The following is a 21,429-nucleotide window of genomic DNA, read 5'->3' as shown; positions in this document are numbered from 1 at the left end:
TGCAGTTAATTTCTACTTTGAAGTCTATGTTTGTTTAAATATATATATATATATATATATATATATATATATATATATATATATATATATATATTTGAATTCATTGAAACATTTTAGAGATGACGAAATATCAAGACTTCTCAATCTTAGAGTAAGAAGAAGAACGGGAACCATAAGATGAGTACTTACATGTTTAAACAGACACTATGGGTCGAAGTCAATTCGGGGTGACTTGGGGAAAGTCATATACGCTTTGAGGATAGATAGGAGGCATCAATATTTCTGAGTTGTTGCCCACTTAAATTTTAAGGATTAATTGAACCTAACTCGTATCACAGAAACGATGAAAACCATCTTAAGTATATTACCTGCTTACAACCTGTCTCTATATGTCATAATACAGCTAAACACGGATCTATGTGACAGTCACGTAGTTAGTATGATTCCTGTTCGGATCTTTTTTAAAACGTAGCAGTCCCTAGCGAGACTGAAATTTGATCCCTTATACTTTAAATTTTTTAAGTTTTTTGTACTTAGATAATTTTATGATTTTTAACTGGTTACTTAGAATTGATCATGTTATTTATTTCTTCTAGGAAGGTTTTATAACTTAATTGGAAAATTGTTAAAATTATAAGGTTTGATTTTGTAAATATATAGGCGATGTTGTCGAACATGCGAAGTTGTGGTTAACTTCGCCTAGGCGAAGTTATCCGTAACTTCGCCTGTAAAACTCCGCCCATATAAAAGGATGTTCAACAGGTAACTGTTCATCACTTTATCAAAAAAACCAGCGAACTTATTCAAACTTATTCTCCGGCGAACTTGTTATTAACCTCGATTTCGTGTTATTTATTTCGATTTTCTCACCGATCAAAGGTTCGAGATGTTGTTTTCTCATATATTACAAGTTCTTTGATGCTATTAAAGGGTCGTTTCGACCCGGTTATTAACCTCGAACCATCGGTTTTGAAACCGATTTTCATAACCTATGTTTTTACGTGTTGAACACTATACTGATCGTCAACATGTCCTTAAAACTTATGTTTACGAGTGCTTAATCATCTAAAACTAGCCGAATCATCACCTGCACGTTGTTCCAGGAATCTCACTGTCGCCGATTCAGATTCAGGCGAAGTTAGGGTTTAGGCGAAGTTATCCGTAACTTCGCCTGGAGCTTAAGTTCGCCTGAGGCGAAGTTATCCGTAACTTCGCCCGAAGCTTAAGTTCGCATGAGGCGAAGTTATCCGTAACTTCGCCCAGAACTTAAATTCGCCTGAGGAGATGTTGTGATGAGGCGAAGTTAACTTTAACTTCGCCTAAGATCATTTTTACTTGGTGTTAATTAGACGAACTTAAAGCTGAAGCGAAGTTGTTCCCAACTTCGCCTCAACTTTAACTTCGCATACACAGAGTTTATCACAACTTCGCTCATGGTAACAAAGCGAACTTGTGCTATGTCTTTGTGTCGTTCTAACTTGGTTAGTTTGTTGCAGATATGGCTGCGATAGCGGGTGCTGGTGGTGCAGGAGGCGATGATGGTGAAAATCAGAGACAGTTTTTCCCGGGTCACAATATGTACATCACTCTTGACCCGGAGGCGAGCGGTGTGGACGACTACCGCGAGATTATCACTTTCCTCCTGCGCTCGAGGATCTTTCATGCGATCACAAACACACTGCCGATATCTCTACCGAACATCGAAGACTTCTGGGAGACGGTAGAATATGATTGCCGTGTTGAGCCCCCGGTGATGAGAGCTACGGTGAACAATCAACATGTTCAGTTCAACTCTGAACAGATCCGGGTGGCGCTACGGTTCGGAGACGAGACTCGAGACGATCCAACTGAGTTCGTAGCTCCTTTTCGTGATGGAGCGTTTCTTCGAATGGGCTACTCTGGCCCATTAGGAGATACCCAAAGGAGGAAGGGTTTCCTTCTAGACCAGTGGCGCTTCCTCATGCACGTCATGATCGTGTGCATGTCGGGGAGGAAGGCGGGCACAGATGGTATGGGTGCGACCATGCAGTCTGCCATGACTGCACTGACCTATAACAAGCGTTATAGCTTCAGTCAAATGGTCTTTTACGAAATAGACAGGCAAAGAAGGGCGATGTCTCGGGAGCGGTTCATCATGTACCCACGCTTTTTACAGATGATATTGAACCATGTGGCTCCGAGTCTACCTCAGAGACGCCCGATCAGATACGTCGAATCAGTGAGCAAACGTATCTTTGCTCAATGCCGCACGTCAAGTGCGAGGAGCAACCCTGAACATCGTCCCAGGCATACTCCACTATTTGGGTTTTTAATTAACCCAGAGTATGTTCCTGCTGGTGGGGACGAGTTCAGAGATCCTCAACCGCAACAGGCAAGAGCAACTCAAGCTGTTCCTGCTCCTGCTGTGCCTGTTGTATCAACGGCTGAGGATATAGACCTTGACGCTGTTTTTGGAGGTCAAGGCTACTTTGACATGGATCAAGTTGAAGAGGTGCAAGTCTCAGCTGCACAGGGTTCGGGTGTGAGTATGACTAGAGCAGCTACGTCGATGGCTGACTCCGATTTGGACGAGATTATGAATGAGGGGAGACGGTTGATGGTGTCTCGAGAGAGAACGATTGGGAAGAGGAAGAGAACGGAAGATGATGATGAGTCGGAAGAAGAAGAAGACATACATAAGCTAATTAGAAGATCAAGACGGGAGAGGACAGGTGCTGGCATGGGAGCTGGAGAGACTTCAAGGACTGTACGATTTGCTCCGGCCGCACTGTCTGGTATGTCTATTATTCCTTCTTCTGTACAGGTGACAAGTACAAGCGCTGCGGATGTTCCCGTGGTGGCTACATCAACGGCTGGCATTCCATCCACCAGTACCATCCAGACGTCGACTCCGGAGATCGTGTCTCTACCGCCGCCAACGCTTACTCAGTCGGTGGAAGCAGCACGATTTGTAGAGTCAACGGTTGTTACTGCTGCAGGGTTATCAGGTATGATACCACCTGCGGTTACGCCTGCTTCTGGAGTCTCGCCTTTGCCAATGTCAGACTCAGAGAGAATAGCTTCACTAGAGCGGATCGTGGCAGAACAATCGAAGACTATTCAAAGCCTAGTGGAAGCAAATCAACTACAGGCATCCCTCCTGGTCGAGCATGGGAAAATCATAGATGCCTTGAAGGAGTTCTTGGCATATCAGGGGGAGATGAGCTGTAAGGGCGACGAGCTCAGAACGAAGAAGAGAAATGACCGTGACGATGATCCCAATGCATCGAAAGATGCAGGTGGTGAGCTGCCAAGAACTTCTGAAGCTCTTGGTACTTCCACAGCTGAGGGGGAGTCTACTGACGTGGCTGGTGGTTCTGGTGGTGATGTGGTGTTAGTTAAAGATGATGTGATTGATGCGCTGAAGGAGCTTGATGATGACATTTTCAGTGACGATGTTTTATTCGATGAAGATGTGCTGCCGAGTGATATGATTGAGAAGATCGGTGAGCAGATTGTGATTGAAGATGGAATAGAAGAGGGGGAGATAGTAGAAGAAAACGTTGAACACGAGATCCATGAGGTTGAGAAAGCCGACGTGAGTGTTGAGATGGATGAGACTGAGTGGGAGGAGCAGCCTAGGTGGAAGGAAGGCTGTGCTCATTGGTTTATCAAGACCAAGAAGCCTGCTGTTCCAGCCATGTTCAAGAAAAGTTATAACATCAAAGGCTATGTTGAGTCGAAAAAGGGAATCATCTGTTGGATATATGATGAACAGATCAAGTTGTTTGTGGTGAAGCGTTATGATGGCATTCAATACTTCAAAAGAATGTTGAGATCTCTCAATACATTGCCGGAATGCGAGGTGAAAGATTTGGCCAGGTTGGGCCTGATAAACAGAAGTAACAACAATATGGCAAGAATGATTGAGAAGATTGTGTGGAAAGAAGGCATAAAAGAAAAGAAGTTTGAACTATTAAAGCCACAGAAGGGAAAGCTCGTGGAGGATACAGAGAGAGGATTGAGAGCAGATGGCAAGCCATGGATGGTGATGAAGTACAAGCCGATCCGATGCATCAAGGAGGTTCCGATGAAGAATATGCCTCAAGATGTGTTGAAGAATCTAAAATGGTGGTACGTTGATTGCCAGACTGCTGAAGCTGTGATGGAAGATGAGGATGAACAAGAGATACTTAGAGTTTACGATCCGATGCATCTTGTAAACTTATCGCAAGCTGATCTGAAGATGCTCAACGAGAAAAAGATCTTTTATATTCCAGCTTGGAAGGATGAAGCAAGAAAGTATCAACGAGTTGTGACGGTATGTGTTAGAGAAGGAGTGCACGCGTGAAGATACAGGATTACGAGACAAGAGCTGAAAGATCAAGATATGAAGCTACTGCCAAGGGGGAGTCTGTTGGTGCATAGATGTCAGTAGTTCATATGTCTAAAGTCTGTAATCGAGTCTGTAATATTGTTTATGTAATTGTTTGTAAAAGCGAAGTTGTTGACAAGTTCGCTTAGGCGAACTTGTTAACCAACCGAAGTTGTTGACAAGTTCGCCTAGGCGAACTTGTTGAACGAGCGAAGTTAAGGACAACTTCGCCTGAGGCGAAGTTGTCGTGTATTTATATTGTTTAACTGTTTACGGTTTAGTAGTTGGTCAATTAGTGAATCGTTTAATCAGTTGTTAGAGAGTTCAGTTACGTGTAAGTCTATTGACGTGAGTCTGTAAGCATCTCGGTTTAAGTTATCAATATAACGTGTGGTTGTTCGTATTGTGTGTACGTGTGTTCGTGAGCTAATATTCTACGTCCGTAACGATCTACACAGGGATTCCGCACCTGTGTATATCGGGATATCTCGTGTGATCCGTCCAGGGAACCTACAACTACCACGTATGGTCTTATTAAAGCCTTGTCAAATATGTATGAAAAGCCTTCTGCATCAAACAAGGTATTTCTGATTAGACAGCTAGTTAACACCAGAATGAAGGAAGGGGCATCTGTTACCTCTCATGTTAATGACTTCAACACTATTATTTCTCGTTTGTCTTCTGTTGATATCAAGTTTGATGATGAAGTTTAAGCGTTACTCTTGTTATCCTCGTTACCCGAAAGTTGGTCAGGGACTGTTACTGCAGTTAGTAGTTCTTCTGGGAATACTAAGCTTACTTTTGAAGGAGTCCGGGATTTGATTTTAGGGGAGGACATAAGAAGAAGGAATTCTGGTGAGACATCTAGTTCTATATTGAGCACCGAAGGGAGAGGTAGGAGAAGAGAGAAAGGTAATGGCAGGGGTAGGTTAAAGTCTAGAAGAAGAAGTCAGTCAAAGCCCAAAAAAGACATTGAGTGTTGGAATTGCAAAGAAATGGGGCATTTCAGAAACCAATGCCCTAACCCCTCAATTTCAAAAGAAAAGAAAGAATCTAAGAAGGAAGTTAATCTGGCCACCGGTTCAGATGATTCAGAAGGTTCAGAAGAGACTCTCATCTGCTGTGTTGAAGAATCAACAGATTCATGGATTATGGATTCTGGTGCATCTTTTCATGCCACTTATAGCACGAAGAAGATGAAGAATCTCCGAACAGGTAATTTTGGTAAAGTTCGTTTGGCTAATAATCATGCTGTTGATATCACGGGGATGGGGGATATTGAACTAAAAACTTCATTGGGCACCTCATGGACTCTAAAGGATGTTCGGGTCGTTCCTAGCCTTAGAAGAAAGCTAATTTCTGTTGGGCAGTTAGATGACCAAGGATATGATGTTATGTTTGGTGGGGGTAAATGGAAAGTGGTGAAAGGGAATCTTGTGATCGCCAGAGGTAAAAAGAAGGGCACTTTATACATGGTTGAAATTCCAGCTGATGGGGTAAATGCAGTGACCAGTGGACCGAGTCAGTCTAGTTTGTGGCACCAACGACTCGGCCACATGAGTGAAAAAGGGATGAAAATGCTCGTTGCTAGAGGAAAAATTCCAGAACTGAAGAAGGTTGAATCTGAATTTTGTGAACCATGTGTTTTCGGTAAAAAGAAGAAAGTATCTTTTGTGAAGACCGGAAAACAACCGAAAGCTCAGAAATTGGAGCTTATTCACTCTGATGTCTATGGACCAACTTCAGTCTCTTCTTTGGGAGGATCGCACTATTATGTCACCTTCATTGATGATTCGACACGCAAGGTATGGGTTTACTTTCTTAAAAATAAATCTGATGTTTTTGATACTTTTAAGAAATGGAAAACTGCTGTTGAATTGGAAACTGATTTGAAGGTGAAATGCTTGAAGTCGGATAACGGTGGTGAATACGTTAGCAAAGAATTCCGTGATTATTGTGAAGAGTACGGTATTCGGATGATCTTTACAGTCCCTGGAACTCCTCAACAAAATGGAGTGGCAGAACGAATGAACAGGACGTTAAATGAAAGGGCAAGAAGTATGAGACTTAATGCCGGGCTTCCAAAGACGTTCTGGGCAGATGCAGTTAACACTGCAGCTTATTTAATTAATCGGGGATTGTCAGTACCGCTGGGTTTCAAGACACCAGAAGAAGAGTGGAAAGGTAAAGCTGCAGATTATAAGCATTTGAAAGTCTTTGGGTGTAGCGCTTATGATCTAGTGAAAAATGACAAGCTTGATGCTAAAGCTAAAAAATATGTTTTCATTGGATATGGGTCAAACGAAATGGGCTACAGGCTTTGGGATTTAGAAAGCAGAAAAGTAGTCAGAAGCAAGCATGCAACTTTTAATGAGGCTGAGTTATACAAAGATAGAAACACTTCAAAATCAAGGGTTCAGAAAGAGCAGGTTGAATATGAAATTGATGCTCAGAAAAAGACAGTTGAGTCAGCTACCGAACCCGAGACAGAAACTGAAGAAACCACAGTTCCTGAATTTGAAGATGATGATATTGGTGGAAATGAAGAGTCAGATGGTGTCTCTGACAGTGGGAGTTCAGAGTCTGAGGATGAACAGTCTCCACAAGAACCTGACCCGCCTCAGCACTGGGTTAGGAGGTCCACCAGAGTTTCTAAACAGCCGGTACGTTACAAACCTTCAGTTAATTATCTCTTTTAACTGAAAATGGTGAGCCAGAGAGTTATTATGAAGCACTTAAGTTGAAAGATTCGCTCCAGTGGGAGCATGCTATGAAGGAGGAGATGAACTCTTTGAGTAAAAACCAGACATGGGTTTTAACCAAGTTTCCACCAGATAAAAGAGTTCTACAGAATAAATGGGTCTATAGAGTCAAGGAAGAACATGATGGGTCTAAACGATACAAAGCTCGTTTAGTGGTCAAGGGTTTCCAGCAAAAGAAGGGAATTGATTATAATGAAATATTCTCTCCAGTTGTGAAGATGACCACCATCAGATTGATCTTAAGTATTGTTGCTGCAGAAAATTTACATCTAGAGCAATTAGATGTTAAGACAGCATTTTTACATGGTGATCTTGACGAGGAGATCTATATGGCACAACCTGAGGGATTTCAGGTTGCCGGGAAAGAAAAATGGGTCTGCAAATTGAAGAAAAGCTTGTATGGTCTGAAGCAGGCACCTAGGCAATGGTACCTAAAGTTTGATGATTTTATGGTGAGAACTGGGTACAAGAAATGCGAGGCCGACCATTGCTGCTACTTAAAGAAGTTTAAAGGCTCATATATCATTCTACTTCTTTATGTAGATGATATGTTAATTGCAGGATCTGATATGAAGGAGATTCGCAAGTTGAAGAAACAGTTGTCTGATGAATTTGAGATGAAAGATCTTGGTCCAGCCAAACAGATTTTGGGGATGAGTATATCCAGAAAGAAAGATGGCTCCATAACACTATCCCAAGAGAAATACATAGGGAAAGTGTTAGAAAGATTCAGGATGAATGATGAGAAGACTAAACCGAGAAACACACATCTGGGAAGTCATTTCAAACTTACCAAAGACCAGTCTCCCAGAACAGAGGAAGAAAGAACAGAGATGGCTAAAGTTCCGTATGCATCTGCTGTTGGCAGTCTCATGTACGCCATGGTTTGTACACGGCCAGACATTGCTCATGCTGTCGGGGTAGTTAGTCGTTTTATGTCGGATCCGGGAAAGGAACATTGGGAAGCGGTGAAATGGTTACTCAGATACTTAAAGGGTACTTCCAGTTTGGGGTTATGTTTTAAGGGGAAGGATACAATTCTCAGGGGTTATTCAGATGCTGATCTGGGTGGATGTAAGAAGACGTTTAAAAGCACTACTGGTTATGTTTTCACAGTTGGGGGAACAGCAGTATGTTGGATGTCCAGACTTCAGAAAAGTGTTGCTTTATCAACCACTGAGGCAGAATATATGGCAGCAGCCGAAGCAAGTAAAGAATTAGTATGGTTGAGAACTTTTCTTGAAGAGTTGGGAAAGAAACATGCAGAGTTCTTCTTATATTGTGACAATGAGAGTGCAGTGAAACTTGCGAAGAATCCAGTCTATCATTCGAAGACTAAGCACATCGGGAGGAGATATCACTTTGTCAGAGATTTGATCAGTGATGGTGTTTTCAGTTTGAAAAATATCTCAGGTGCTAAGAATCCAGCAGATATGTTCACCAAGCCGGTGATGCTGGATAAGCTGAAGCTGTGCAGAGCTTCAGCAGGCCTTCAGGAATAATGTTGAGAAGGCGAAGGGTAACTAGGAGGTGCAAAACCAGATGGGTTTTATTTTACATGTACAAGGCAATGCAGGTGAAGACATTTTACGTCTCCAAATGGGAGCAGGTTGAAATGTTTGACGCATCCAAGTGGTGGTTTAGAGAAGATGTCTCGAAGCCCAAGTGGGAGATTGTTATGTTGTGGTCTCCGATCCATCATGGGTCGGGTCCGGTTTAGACGAATAGACAGAATTAGGAGATTAAGCTGTTTGAGTTTTGGCCAAGCCCAAAAGCTCTAATCAGGCCCAGTTTAGTTAAAGGGTTAAACCCTAATTGTCTAGTCTATATATTCTCTCCTGTACTTGTAAGTTTGTATCACTCAATAATAAGAAAACCCTAGTTATCGACAGTGGACGTAGGTCATACACCGTGACCGAACCACTTAAATCCTTGTGTCTCTTTCGTTTATTCTTTCGGTTTTACTATTGTATTCGTGTTTGTGTGTGACTTCGAAAATCAATGATTTTAAACCTGGCCCGAACGTCGATTTGCAGGGCTGTCTCCGAGAATACAAAAAAAAAAAAAAAACCAAGACCCAGGACATAAAAAACAAAAGGCCCTAAAATGCAAAAAGAAAAGTTTTTTTTAGCAAAAGATCTAACAAAAGTACTTAAATGAATCGTGATGCTATTTTGGCATTTTGGGAAGCAAAGCCCTCGATTAATTCTTTGTAATCCATGGTCTCTAAAACATCGTTTTCAATAGCAATAATCGTCAATCCATTAAGTCTTTCTTAAGACATTGATGACCGTAAATATGCCTTCAACAACTTCAACTTTGAAAAACTTCTATTTGTGTATTTCTCAACTCTTCTTCTATTTTTCTATTTTTTCGTTTTTGATTACCGGATAAGTGTTTAGATTTAGGAGGCATAATATCTATAAAACAAATATTAACATAACTTATTAACTATCAATAATCAATTGTCCAACCTATAAACTCATAAAAGATATCAAGTATTAAATTATTTAACATAAAACTTAAATAAAATTAACAATAAAAAAAAGATATTTAAATAACTAATACACTATAACATCAGGTCCTCACCACCAAGTCACCTCACAATTGTTTTTTCCTTTTCCTTGATGGCTTGAAGAGTGGACGACGGAAGACGGACAATCGAACAATTGCAAACCCAAATACCTCGACCTGACCCGGTTTAGAGACCGGGTCCCGGTCGAACCGGCCCGGCCGGGCCAGGTTTCAAAACAATGCTATAAACTATATTTTTTTGTTTTACTTAGACGGACTATTGGATCACCCGATCATCTTTATTCTATGGGTAACTTACGGACCATCTTTTTGAGAAAACTAATTATAGATAAGAAAATCCCTAATCTAATATAAAATTTTCTCTTTTATTTGTTAAAGGTGAGATTTAAACTCAAAACATCATTTTTAATAAAATAGTTAAGTGTCTTATTTCAACCGCTAGGGCTAGACATCATTGACGCTTCTTTTCTCTGACTGAATTAACTTTTTTAAGAAAGATATCAATTGATGAATAAAATAATTTAATAAACGATAAAGCAAGATCCTAAAAGTATTTATCAAGATTATACATATAATTTATGCCGTTAAACACACATGATATAAATTAACGGCTAAACTTAAATATTTGCATAAAAAATAGTTTTACACCCAATCTAAATATGACTTAGGATCAACTATGAGTGTGCATCGGGTTTAACGGGACCAATAGTCTGATACCGGACCAGAACTTGAAACGGGCTAAACTCATACATATAAACCTGTCAGTTTTCACGCTTTAAGGGTTTTAGACAAAATTAGTTTTTTTATATTTACTAGCAAAATTTGTATTAAATTAAAGAAAATAATAAAAATTTCTCATGAATATAATACAAACATAACTTTATATTACTAAATAAACAAAATAATAAATGTTAAACGGCGGTTTGGTTTACCTTACTGTTCCAAATTCCTAATCGTAAACTATCAAAACTAAACTGTATATATTTCAAACCGACTGCCTTTTGTTGTTTGGACGATTAGGTTGCTTTTGGTGTTTTATATACAACTCTAGCAGCTTGTGGGTATGTGGGAGAGGGGAGAGAGGGATCGAAATTCATGGAGCAACGGTGAGACAACACCGAGATAGCAAGTGCGTATTGTCCTTGCGCTGTAGACAGTCTAACCCTAGCCTTATGGGACTCGGGGTAGCGTGTTTGGTCACATGATACTATTTTCTTGTAATTGCCACAACACCTTGTTTCTAAAGTCACATTTAACTTATATTCACGCATCTGTTTACACCAATTTTGGTGTATCCTAATTTATTGCTTATAAAATTTAATTATATTTACCAACTTCATTATTCACCATCCATATATTCAGAAATCCTCTTCCTCACCTCTTTACAAGACAAATGTTTTATCCACCGAAGTTTGTCATATTGAATTTCTTAGGCTATTTGTTGTGGCGGGACTTTAAACGTCAAGTTTAAGCTCCACAATTTCCTTGTTATAGACCCGTGTTTACGATATTATTGCTAAAACGAAAAAGAACAAAATTACCGGTCCACACCCACTAGTTTCCCTATTTTTCACCGATAGAAAGTTAAAATTGTATTCTTTAACTCTATTAACCTAATTGCTAGAAGAGGAGCTCATTTCACACTTTACAGTTTTCACACACACCAACACACTATGAGGATTACCGATTGGATTACCTTTTCTTTTTGTTCTTATTAATTTATCTTAACATGTTTAACAGAAGTAGAGTCATCATTTTGAATTGTAGATTAAAATATGTATCTCGATCTTTGTTAGTTTGTCGGTTAAAAACATAAAAATAAAATTTTATTAAGTCCTTTAAAATTCAAAAAGTGAAAGTGATTTTTGGTAAGTTTTGTTACTCAAGTTTTTTAGACCATATTTATGAGATGGGAAAATCATTAAAGTGACCATGGTTCTATAGCTAATGATTAAAATAAACATAGAAAGTGTTTAAAAGTTACACATTTCATGAAAATTGAGAACTTCAGAGCTTGACAAATGACACTTTTCGAAGGAAGTTTCCGTACATTAGACGTTTTATCTGACAGCTGGACCTACGAATGAACCACTTATTTCGTGACATGTGACACTTGTTAAATGAAGCATCTACATAGACGGCTTATAAGGGGAAACGTCTAAAGACAAGACGTTTTCTCAATATGAACCTAAGATTAAAGGAAATTACATCAGAGCCATAGACACTTCCTCTTCCTTCGGCTTAGACGGCTTACAAACATATACCAAAAATCAAATTTATATATTATGTGAATTAAAAAATGCATTGAAAAACAAGAAAAAATTGACCAAAACGTGTGGTTTTAAATTACCACTTTTGACATTGTTGAATAATGAATAACATCATAAAAGTCCACCTGCAATAGTGTAACTACATCTTACAACCCCACATTCACCTGTGAGTTTTCTTGCTTCCAACCACTGTCTATTTATAGTAGAAGAATTAGTAACAAGTTATCAAACCAAATATTCCAGTATCAAATTTGGTTTATTTTATGTTACTTCATATTTAAATATACTAGTTTCTTCATTATTTGTAACAGTTCTTTATTTGAGGGGTTAGAATCTCGCCCTGAGTGCAAAAATCACCATTTTCACTGCATGGATCACTTCAAGAATGTGTTGTTTAGCTTCTTCTTCGCCGTAATCTTGATTTACCAACCAATCTCTGGCAGATCCATTAACATGCAAGTAAGAACAAAGCTGGAATCAAAAGGGTTCGGTCAAGCTTTAGTTCCTGCGGAGTCGCCATTGGGATCAGATGAGCAGACGATGCGTACGGTACGCCATCGTCACTCATCGGATAAGTCTGCTGCTGGTGGAGAAGTCATCATCGGCGGTCTTGTCACGGTCACTTTTGCGGCGGTTTACTTATACATTCGGGTCACTCGTAAAAGGGATGGTGGTAACTGAAAAGCATGGATTGTATCGCAGTCTATAGGAAATTTATTCTGCTTTTACCTTTTTCTTCTATAAGTTATATTCTTGTAATGATTGAAGGTGTGATTAATAGATTCGAATTCGAATTCAAAATATGAGAATCAAACAATTAGTTCTTTGTTCTAGGTTTTATTAAGAATGTAGATCAATCGGTTACATAGATTAAAAAAACAAGAATGTTTAATCGGTTACATAGACATAACTTAAGGGGGTGTTCGGGATTCCTTATTTTAATCATCTTATAACTTATAAACTTCTTGAAAAGTTAATAAGGTGTATAAGGTGCTTGGCAAACCATAAGACTTTATGGATTTTAACTTATGGTGAAGACAAAATAAAAGGGTTTTGAAAAGTTAGGAATATATAACTTATTAACTTAATGAGCTTGATTTACCTATTACATCCCTCTAACTCTTAAACCCCCTTACACTCATTTAAAAAAAGAGTGTCCTTTTTGGTCATTTTGGCTCTCCCCAACACATAAGCTAATCTAAACATTTTTTTTAAACTTCTTTTCATAAGTTTATAAGTCTTTTTAACCAAAAGTCATTTTTCACTTAAATAAACAATCCCAAACACATCCTAAATAAGTATATTAAATATATGATTCATATAGATTAATTAGTAATTACCACCTATTGAATACACACCAATCATATAATCTTTAACTAAACTAGCTAGGGTGTACACGTATTTGGTGTATTGTAAACCATTTTTCGTTAAACAAAAATCAAATCAAAACAATATAAACACGTACCTTATTACCAACGATTACAATAATCATTCATAATTACAATCATTCATATGTTCAAAGGCGATCATTAAAAAATTTGGGTTACTTTACGTGTTAATTACTTGATGTTGATACATATAGTCCATTTGCTTATAAAAAAGTACATATATTGATCGATTAATTAACTTTAAGCGGTTGATTAATGTACACATATTGATTGATTAATTAAGTAGTTGATTAAATAACTTTGGGCATGAGTCTCACACATCCTACCGAGTCCAATACAACCATCAAAGTCAAAATATTACATTAAATAGAAATACAAGTGTGCAATACAACCTCAATCATCAAAGTCAAAGAATACCATTAAGCAAATGTACAATCCAGGTTGGGATCAAGGGGAGTTATACGGAAATAGAGCAGTGATCGGAGACATATATGGTGATAAAAACATCTTCAACAATTCTGCAGAATCAATACTAGAATAATACTATAATAAGAACGAATGTCATCGGTATGTTCTAATCCTTAACATTTTTACATCCAAATGTAAACCAATATTGTATCTTGATGTTTCTATGGAGAGATACATAATTGTTACGATTGATATATGATCATAATAGGTCACACACCAAACAATCGTTATGTGTACTTGTTTAAACCAAGTGTATTATGAATTATCTTATATGCCGAGATTATTATAATTAAGATAAGCTGGCGTTCATTTTATTAAATCATCATCTATTATTATCCTCATATATTATTGTACCAGGTATAATACATATCTTTATACGTTATACTAGCTTTTATCCCTCGAAACGGGGGTTTTACATTACTTGTTTCTAATATATATATTATTTTAATTTTATTTGTTATAAAGAAATTAATAATATACTTAGGGATTGATGATAAAAAAATTTTACAAATAAATGAGAAGTTATAACCCGGTTTAAAAGCTATTTGGGTTTGGTGAGACCCGAGACCCGCTTATTTTTTAGACTATAAAATTGTTTCTTAATTATAAATAATATCTTTTAAAAAATATAATAATATATTAATTTTTGGTAAGGTTTGGTGAGACCCAAGACCCGCTTATTTTTAGATATAAAACTGTTTCTTAATTAAAAATGATATATTTTAAAAAAAATCATATATTAATTTTTGGTAGATACCTATTTTATAGGATTTTCACATCAAATTTTGAAGAGATTAATTTTTAATTTAGTGAGATGTTATAACCCGTTTAAGGAATATATGGGTTTGGTGAGACCCATACCCGTGAATTCGGGTCAAATGCATGAGAAACCTCCATTTACAAATAATGCAATCTGGTGGCTTGAGAGAATGTATGGAGCAATTCGTTTCTAACATTTATATATATTTTTTTGAATTTTAATTTTATTTATTATAATGAAGTTTCTAATATATTTAGGATTTGACAATGAAATAATTTGACAAATAAATGAGATGTTATAATCCGATTTAAAAGCTATATATGTTTGGTGAGACCCATTACCCACTTATTTTTTTTAATATGAAATTGTTTCTTTAACAAAAAGAAAATCCCATATAGTAATGCTTAAATATGTAAAGCGTAGAATTGATTTATACATTAACGTTCAAGTGAATTTACCAAGTAAAATAAATAAGTAAATAAATTATCCAATTGGTTCTTCAACAAAAGTCATGACCACTCGACCATGGTTGGAGTTAAGATTCTTAAGATAAATAAAATACTGAATAAATATTTCCTATTAACTTATATTACTAATGAAAGGTCAATCTCTAACTGACAAAAAAAACTTGGACATACCTTTTGTTCAAACTTTCAACACACCAGTGCTCATCATTAAGTTTTGTATCATACTCTCTTCATCAAACCTTTTCACCATGCATGTGCCATACCAAGGCACATACCCAAGACTGGAACACATGCATTATTACAATTAACTGAAATTACATATATCACTTGTATTTATATAGTTTTATTTTCAAACTTTGGGAGAAGACAAGATTTAAATGTTTCATGTCTTTTTGAATGAATTGTATTTGTTTGAAATACTTTAGCACTTGAAGATTTAACTTTAAACATGTATCATTTTGAATTATGCTTATTTTTCTCATGAATTTTGTTTATTTTGACATGAATTATGCTTGTTTTGACACATTATTGTCCAGTAATTAACTTTCGTTATATTTGGCTTGTCCGAATATCTCAAAGTACTCCCTCAAAAGAGGTCGGGCGTCTAGGATCCGCTCAACGACTTTTGCATCACTATTGTGAAGTAGTTATTAAAACATAAAGAAAACTAGAAATAATTGTTAAAATTTAGATACCCATTAATATAAATCAAACAATAACTCAACGTCCTGCACAAGAAGATAAATTGAGTCATTCGATGATTACTGAATCTTACAGAGAACAAAATAAGGAAAGATCACAAGTTTATTTACCATCATCTAATTTTTATTTTAAGAAACTCACAATATTTCTTCTATCATTTTTTCATTTTAAAATCCCTCTACATGTTATTCATCATTTTTATCAGCCATTTGATGTGGATATTGGATAATAGTGATTACATAAAAACAGAAGACAAGCAAGCAACAAGTTGCGACACTACTCCTTTAGAATATACATAACCAAGTTTCTGATTATAATAGATCTAAGGCTATGTGTTATTAATATGCGAAACATGAAATGTGAGTTCGCTACGTATGTGCCACTTAGGCAGCGGGGTATTTTCACAATATACGTTAAAAAAATATGTGTTTTGATGGATAATATATAAAATATGGTCGGCGGGTGAGGTGGCGATAAATTATTGATTTATTTTTTTTACAAATAGTTAAAAACAAAATCAACACATTAGCCCCCGCCATCATCGTGTGCCCACATGCTGCTAATGTGCCACTACCCCGCCTCCTCTACGCCTTACATATCACATGCATGCTCTGAGTTGGAGCGGGAGACACGACGCTTGACCAAAGAGAAGCATATTTTAGCTATTAGTAAACCAACCTAGTTTTTAGTTTTTGATAATCACTAATTAATACAATTTTTGTGTTTTTGATAGACTAATTAATACAAGTATTGAAGAAACACGGATCTAATCCCCTAAGGGTCTAGATCTAATGAGTCAACAAGGTACGGATCAATTACTCAACAACTAACGATACAAGTCAAACTCCCAAAGTCTAGTGACAGAAACCTGCAAAACAACCACCGTGAGCTCGTTACGGGAAGGACAAGATGGGGGGGGGGTCTTCCCGTAACCACCATCCGGCGTGAGAATAAGTACAAGTCCGGCAGAGAGAAAGTACTTAAGTATTTAGAGTAAATTTTTGGGAGTGAATGAATACCTCATGGAGATTGTGATGATATTTATAGCCGAAGGATGTTGGAATGTGATTGGCCCAGCTGTCCCTTTCTAGAAGATGCTCTCGTAACCGTCTGGACATGTGTCCTCAAATGATAGGGCGAGCTATTTGGCCCATGTGAGTGGCTGTAACAACCTGGACACGTGTCTGTATGTGATATAACGAGCTAAACCTGGCCATGTGCACAGCTAAAACAACCTGGCCAGCTGTCCTTCTTCTATTGGTTGTTGGGTCACGTGCTTTCGAAGAAAGGATCTTGGTAAATCTTCTAGAAGAGAATTAATTAATTACAGTTGTCCTATGACGTTGCCTTATGGTCATCCTTGCGGGTTAGAATAGTACCTTGCGGATGACGTCTGAGAGCGTCTAGATTCTCTCGCACATAGTCTTTAGGAAATATTACTTATTCTTCCTTTGTCTTGAGTTATGCGGGTGATTTATATGTCCCGCGAGTGACATATGAGGAGGTCCCTACTTACCCACGGGTGGTACTTAGGAGATTCGGGTCTTTTTGGTACCCTACCTCTATAATTCCCCCAGTCCCTTGGTTCTTCCGATTGAAATTTTTATGCGGGTGAAATTTTGGACTTTAAGCTATTTTGGGGATTTTTGAATTTTTGAAGTTTGGTGAGATATTTTGGGTATTGGAGTGGATAACCATAAGAGAGGGGCGATGTGACAGCTTGCAGGTACTGGAACGGGCGACCGGCTGTCACTATACCTGACTGTTCACTTTTTTCGCTTTTTCAAATTTCTCGCATGACGTGGCAGATTCTAAGTGGACCACCCCTTTATCTCTCCTCTGGCGAAACTCCCATCGCATTAATTGTGATGGGTATAAATATAAGCAATTGTGCTTCACTTGAAGTTCTATCGCCTTTTATCTTTTATTTCCTCCTTAACTTACCTCTCGAATTTTCGATTAAACTTTTACCTCTATTCAAAATTGTTCGTTTTTCAACATTTCTTGTCGAAGTAATGGCTGATGTCAAGAGAACCTCATCCTCCTCTCCCAACATTGATACCGTTGAGGTTAGTTGGAAGAGGTCGGACTATGAAAAGATTATCACAGCGTACGAAATTCCGACCGAATGGGGACCAGAGTTCCCTGTCTTTGGGTCTGTTCCCAGTAAACCTCCTACTGGCAAGATTTTCGTCTATGCCGACTTCGTTTCTCATGGGAATCTTCGGTTTTCGATAACCAAGTTCCTTGGTAATTTACTCAATGGTTATGGGATTCACCATACCAAGTGCATCCCTTCGGACTCATGCGAATTCGCCATTTCGAGTTCATATGCAGGGCGAATGGGATGGTCCCCCGCCTTGACCGGTTTCCGGTATTTTATCGGATGAACAACCGCGGCGGGTGGTTCAATTGGGCTTTCATTCCTAAGAGGGTCATCGGAACTGAGTCTCCGCGTAGTGCGCATGAGTGGAGGACGAAGTTTTTTTGGATTTCGGAGGACGCTGTTCCCATCAAGATGGCCCGCCTTCCAGCTAATGAAAAGATCCCGGATATAATTACAACTCCTCATGAGGGACAGGAGTGGTTTCAGGTGCTGATGGAAAAGACTACACCATTGCATGCTATTCCGGAGGAAGCACTAGTGTGGGCGGGCATGAGCCGTTTATGGCCCTACCCGGAATTGAATCCCTTCTTCCAAAACGTGGATGAGAGTAAGTCTTTTGTCTTTTGAGATCCTTAACATGTTTTTTGTTTTCATAGTATTGTACTTAACCGTCCTTCGTGTTCTTATCAGGTGAGGGATCAATGTTGAACACCCTTATAGATGAAATGGGCTGCTCGCAAAAATGCATCCGCGATGCGAAGGACTTGCCTATTTTGGATAAAACCCGGGATCACTTCCTCTTCCCCACCAAAATATGTGTGGACCCAGAGGTTTCAGAAGCAATCTTCTAAATATGTGCGTACACTTAGAACCCTCTCCCTTTAAATGTTTTAACTTCCGATGGGGTGATTGTGCTCTTGTCTTCAAGCGATGAGCCATCATCCCGCGAAGAATATGATACTGATGATACTCCTGAAACAACATCTATCATATATGCGTTGGCAGAATTCGAACGGAAGAGGAAACACCGGTCCTCTAAGGCAGGTGATGCGGGGTCAAGCCTCGCGGATGCTGAAGAGGAACCAACTAAGAAGAAGCACCGAGCACACCGCCCCAAGAAACACAAGACCACTCTTGTCGAACACGTGAGGGAGCTTTCTAGTAAGTTTTCGCAGAAACATTACCTGTAAGGTTATGTTTCTTTATACTGATCGTTTGTCCTTTGAATTTTGTAGAGCCATGTGGAACTTCTGGTGAAAGTATATCTTCACAAAAACCACCATCTCCACCACTAGAGACAGAGAAACCAACATCTCCTCCGCTAGAGACGGGAAAGCCACCATCTCTTCCGCAAACGACTGAAAAACCACCATCGCCTCCTCCTATGGCCGTTCAGTCCGATGCGGCACCTGGTTCCAAGGGGAAGGAACCTGTTAAAGATGCTGAGATGCCACTATCCCAAGAACTGCCTCATCAAACTCCATCTTCTCCACTACCGCCTCCTCCCCATTTTGCTTTTTCTTCGCCTCGACCCCAGGCGGGTGGCGGGAGAACTTCTCGCACCCCGTTTTCCAGTGAAGATTACTATGGGGTACCCAATCCTGGGGAGGATGACCACCTCTATATACCGCGCTTGACTTTGGCGCAGGGGTCCCGATTCACAGACCACATGTTTGCGCTGAGTTCATCAGCGGCGGTGTACCACCCGCTGAGCGTGCTTTTCAGCGTGGTCATGCTCGCCATGACGTTGCTTTTGATTTTAGTTTTTCCCTGGCCAATGCTGTAGCCGACGGGAAAATAATTTTGAGGGAATGGCGGTCGATGGGGGAAAGGTGGGGTGAAATGTCCGGAGCCACCGACGAAGCCAAGGAAGCAGCTGAGGAGCAGCGTCTAAAAGATAACACTGCAGAGTGGAAGCTGAAAGATGCTAACATTGCCCTCAAAGCTGAAAAAGATAGACATCCTGTTGCTGCATGCCAATGGGAAGAGGCGTGTAAAAAACAGAATGTTATCCTTGAGGCTGCTCGGGCCGAAGATCAACGTAAGGGGGAAGATCTGGCCAAATCTCTGGAAGTAAATGCCGCCTTTGAATACCATGTGACCCGCCAAGGTGTCATCATCCAATGCCATGAGGAAGAGATCAAGCTGCGGAAGGAGAAGGCGGAGGTCATGTAGCAAAGGGCTGTAGATTTAAAGGCCGCATATGATGCGCTCCTGAAAGCTCACGAGGAATCCGAAGCTCGTGCGGCCAAATATTTAAAAGACAACCTGAAGCTAGCCGATGGGTACCGTGAGTTTCAGGAGAAAGCCAAGTGGACCGAGGAAGAGCGCCAGTGGCTCTTGGATGAGGGCCTTGCCTTGGTAATTTTTTCTTCCTTTCGTGTTTTGTGTTTTGGTTTTTACTCTTTAACCCTTTTATTGACGTGTACAACTTTCTTCATCGTTACAGGTTATTAAGCACATCAAGGAGGGACCCGAGTTGACATATAGCCTAGCTATCTTACTCAACACTTCATCCCAATCTGGTCGTTTGGTTGGCTTCAAGGAGGGCATGGAATATGCGCAAGCTAACCGCTCTATGGAGGAGCACGCGCTGCATGGTCTGGATGTTGCGAAGGAATACAAGATGCGCATGAATGAATATGACAACTTGTCATTTCCTCTTTAGGCCATGCTTCCTGAGTTTGCGATAGCGGGTGATGGCGTCCACCGCTTAAAGGAGTACTTGCAGGAAACATCTGAAGAAACGCCACCCACTCCTCCGTCTTCTCCTAAGCCACACACTCCATCCTCCAAGACTCAAGGACTTGAGGACACATCTGCCCCAGCTCCATAGAATAGTTTGAAACTTTTTGTAACTTGTTTCAATTTTGTAATCCTCTTTTGATACTAATATAAGAAGTTTCATCCTTTACATTTTGTCTTATACATAATATAAGTGTTAAATTGTAGGATCTTCTTAATTGTCAATAAAGGATTACTTGAAATTTATTTTAAGGACACACGGGTCCCATCTGGCACGCAGGCCAGGGATTTTACTTTACGGGCACACGGATCCCTTCTGGTACGCAGGCCAGGGATTTTACTTTACGGACACGCGGGTCCCTTCTGGCACGCAAGCTAGGGATTTTCCTTTAAGGACACGCTGGTCCCTTCTGGCACGTAGGCCAGGACATTTGTTATACAAGATTTGTATATATTTTTAATCAAGTATTTTAATAATAAATGCACTCATGCCAATTTTTATTACAAGTACTGACATGAGATGTCTTTTTACTAACTATCAGGGCACGTTGGGCAAAAAAGAAAATAAACGTAACCCAAGTGTAGCTCACATATAACATCTTTTTAATTGTCCAACGTTCCATGTTCTCGGGATTTCTGTCCCATCCAATTTTTCCAACTTGTATGTACCCTTTGACAATACTTCTTTTACTTTGTAAGGACCTTCCCAAGTTGGGGCCAATTTTCCCGGAGGTTCTTGACCAGATGCTTCGTTGTTGCGGGAGACTTCAAAAGTGCATTTTTGAACCCGCGTGTCATAATATTTTTGTAACTGACGTTTATAATTATGCTCGCGTATTAAGGCTAACTCTCTCCTTTCTTCAAGGAGATC

Source organism: Bidens hawaiensis, unplaced genomic scaffold, assembly GCF_021521415.1.
Source record: "Bidens hawaiensis isolate Kalapana, Puna unplaced genomic scaffold, B.hawaiensis_p1.1 tig00048931_1, whole genome shotgun sequence".
NCBI lineage: Eukaryota > Viridiplantae > Streptophyta > Magnoliopsida > Asterales > Asteraceae > Bidens > Bidens hawaiensis.
This window is presented reverse-complemented; position numbering follows the sequence as displayed.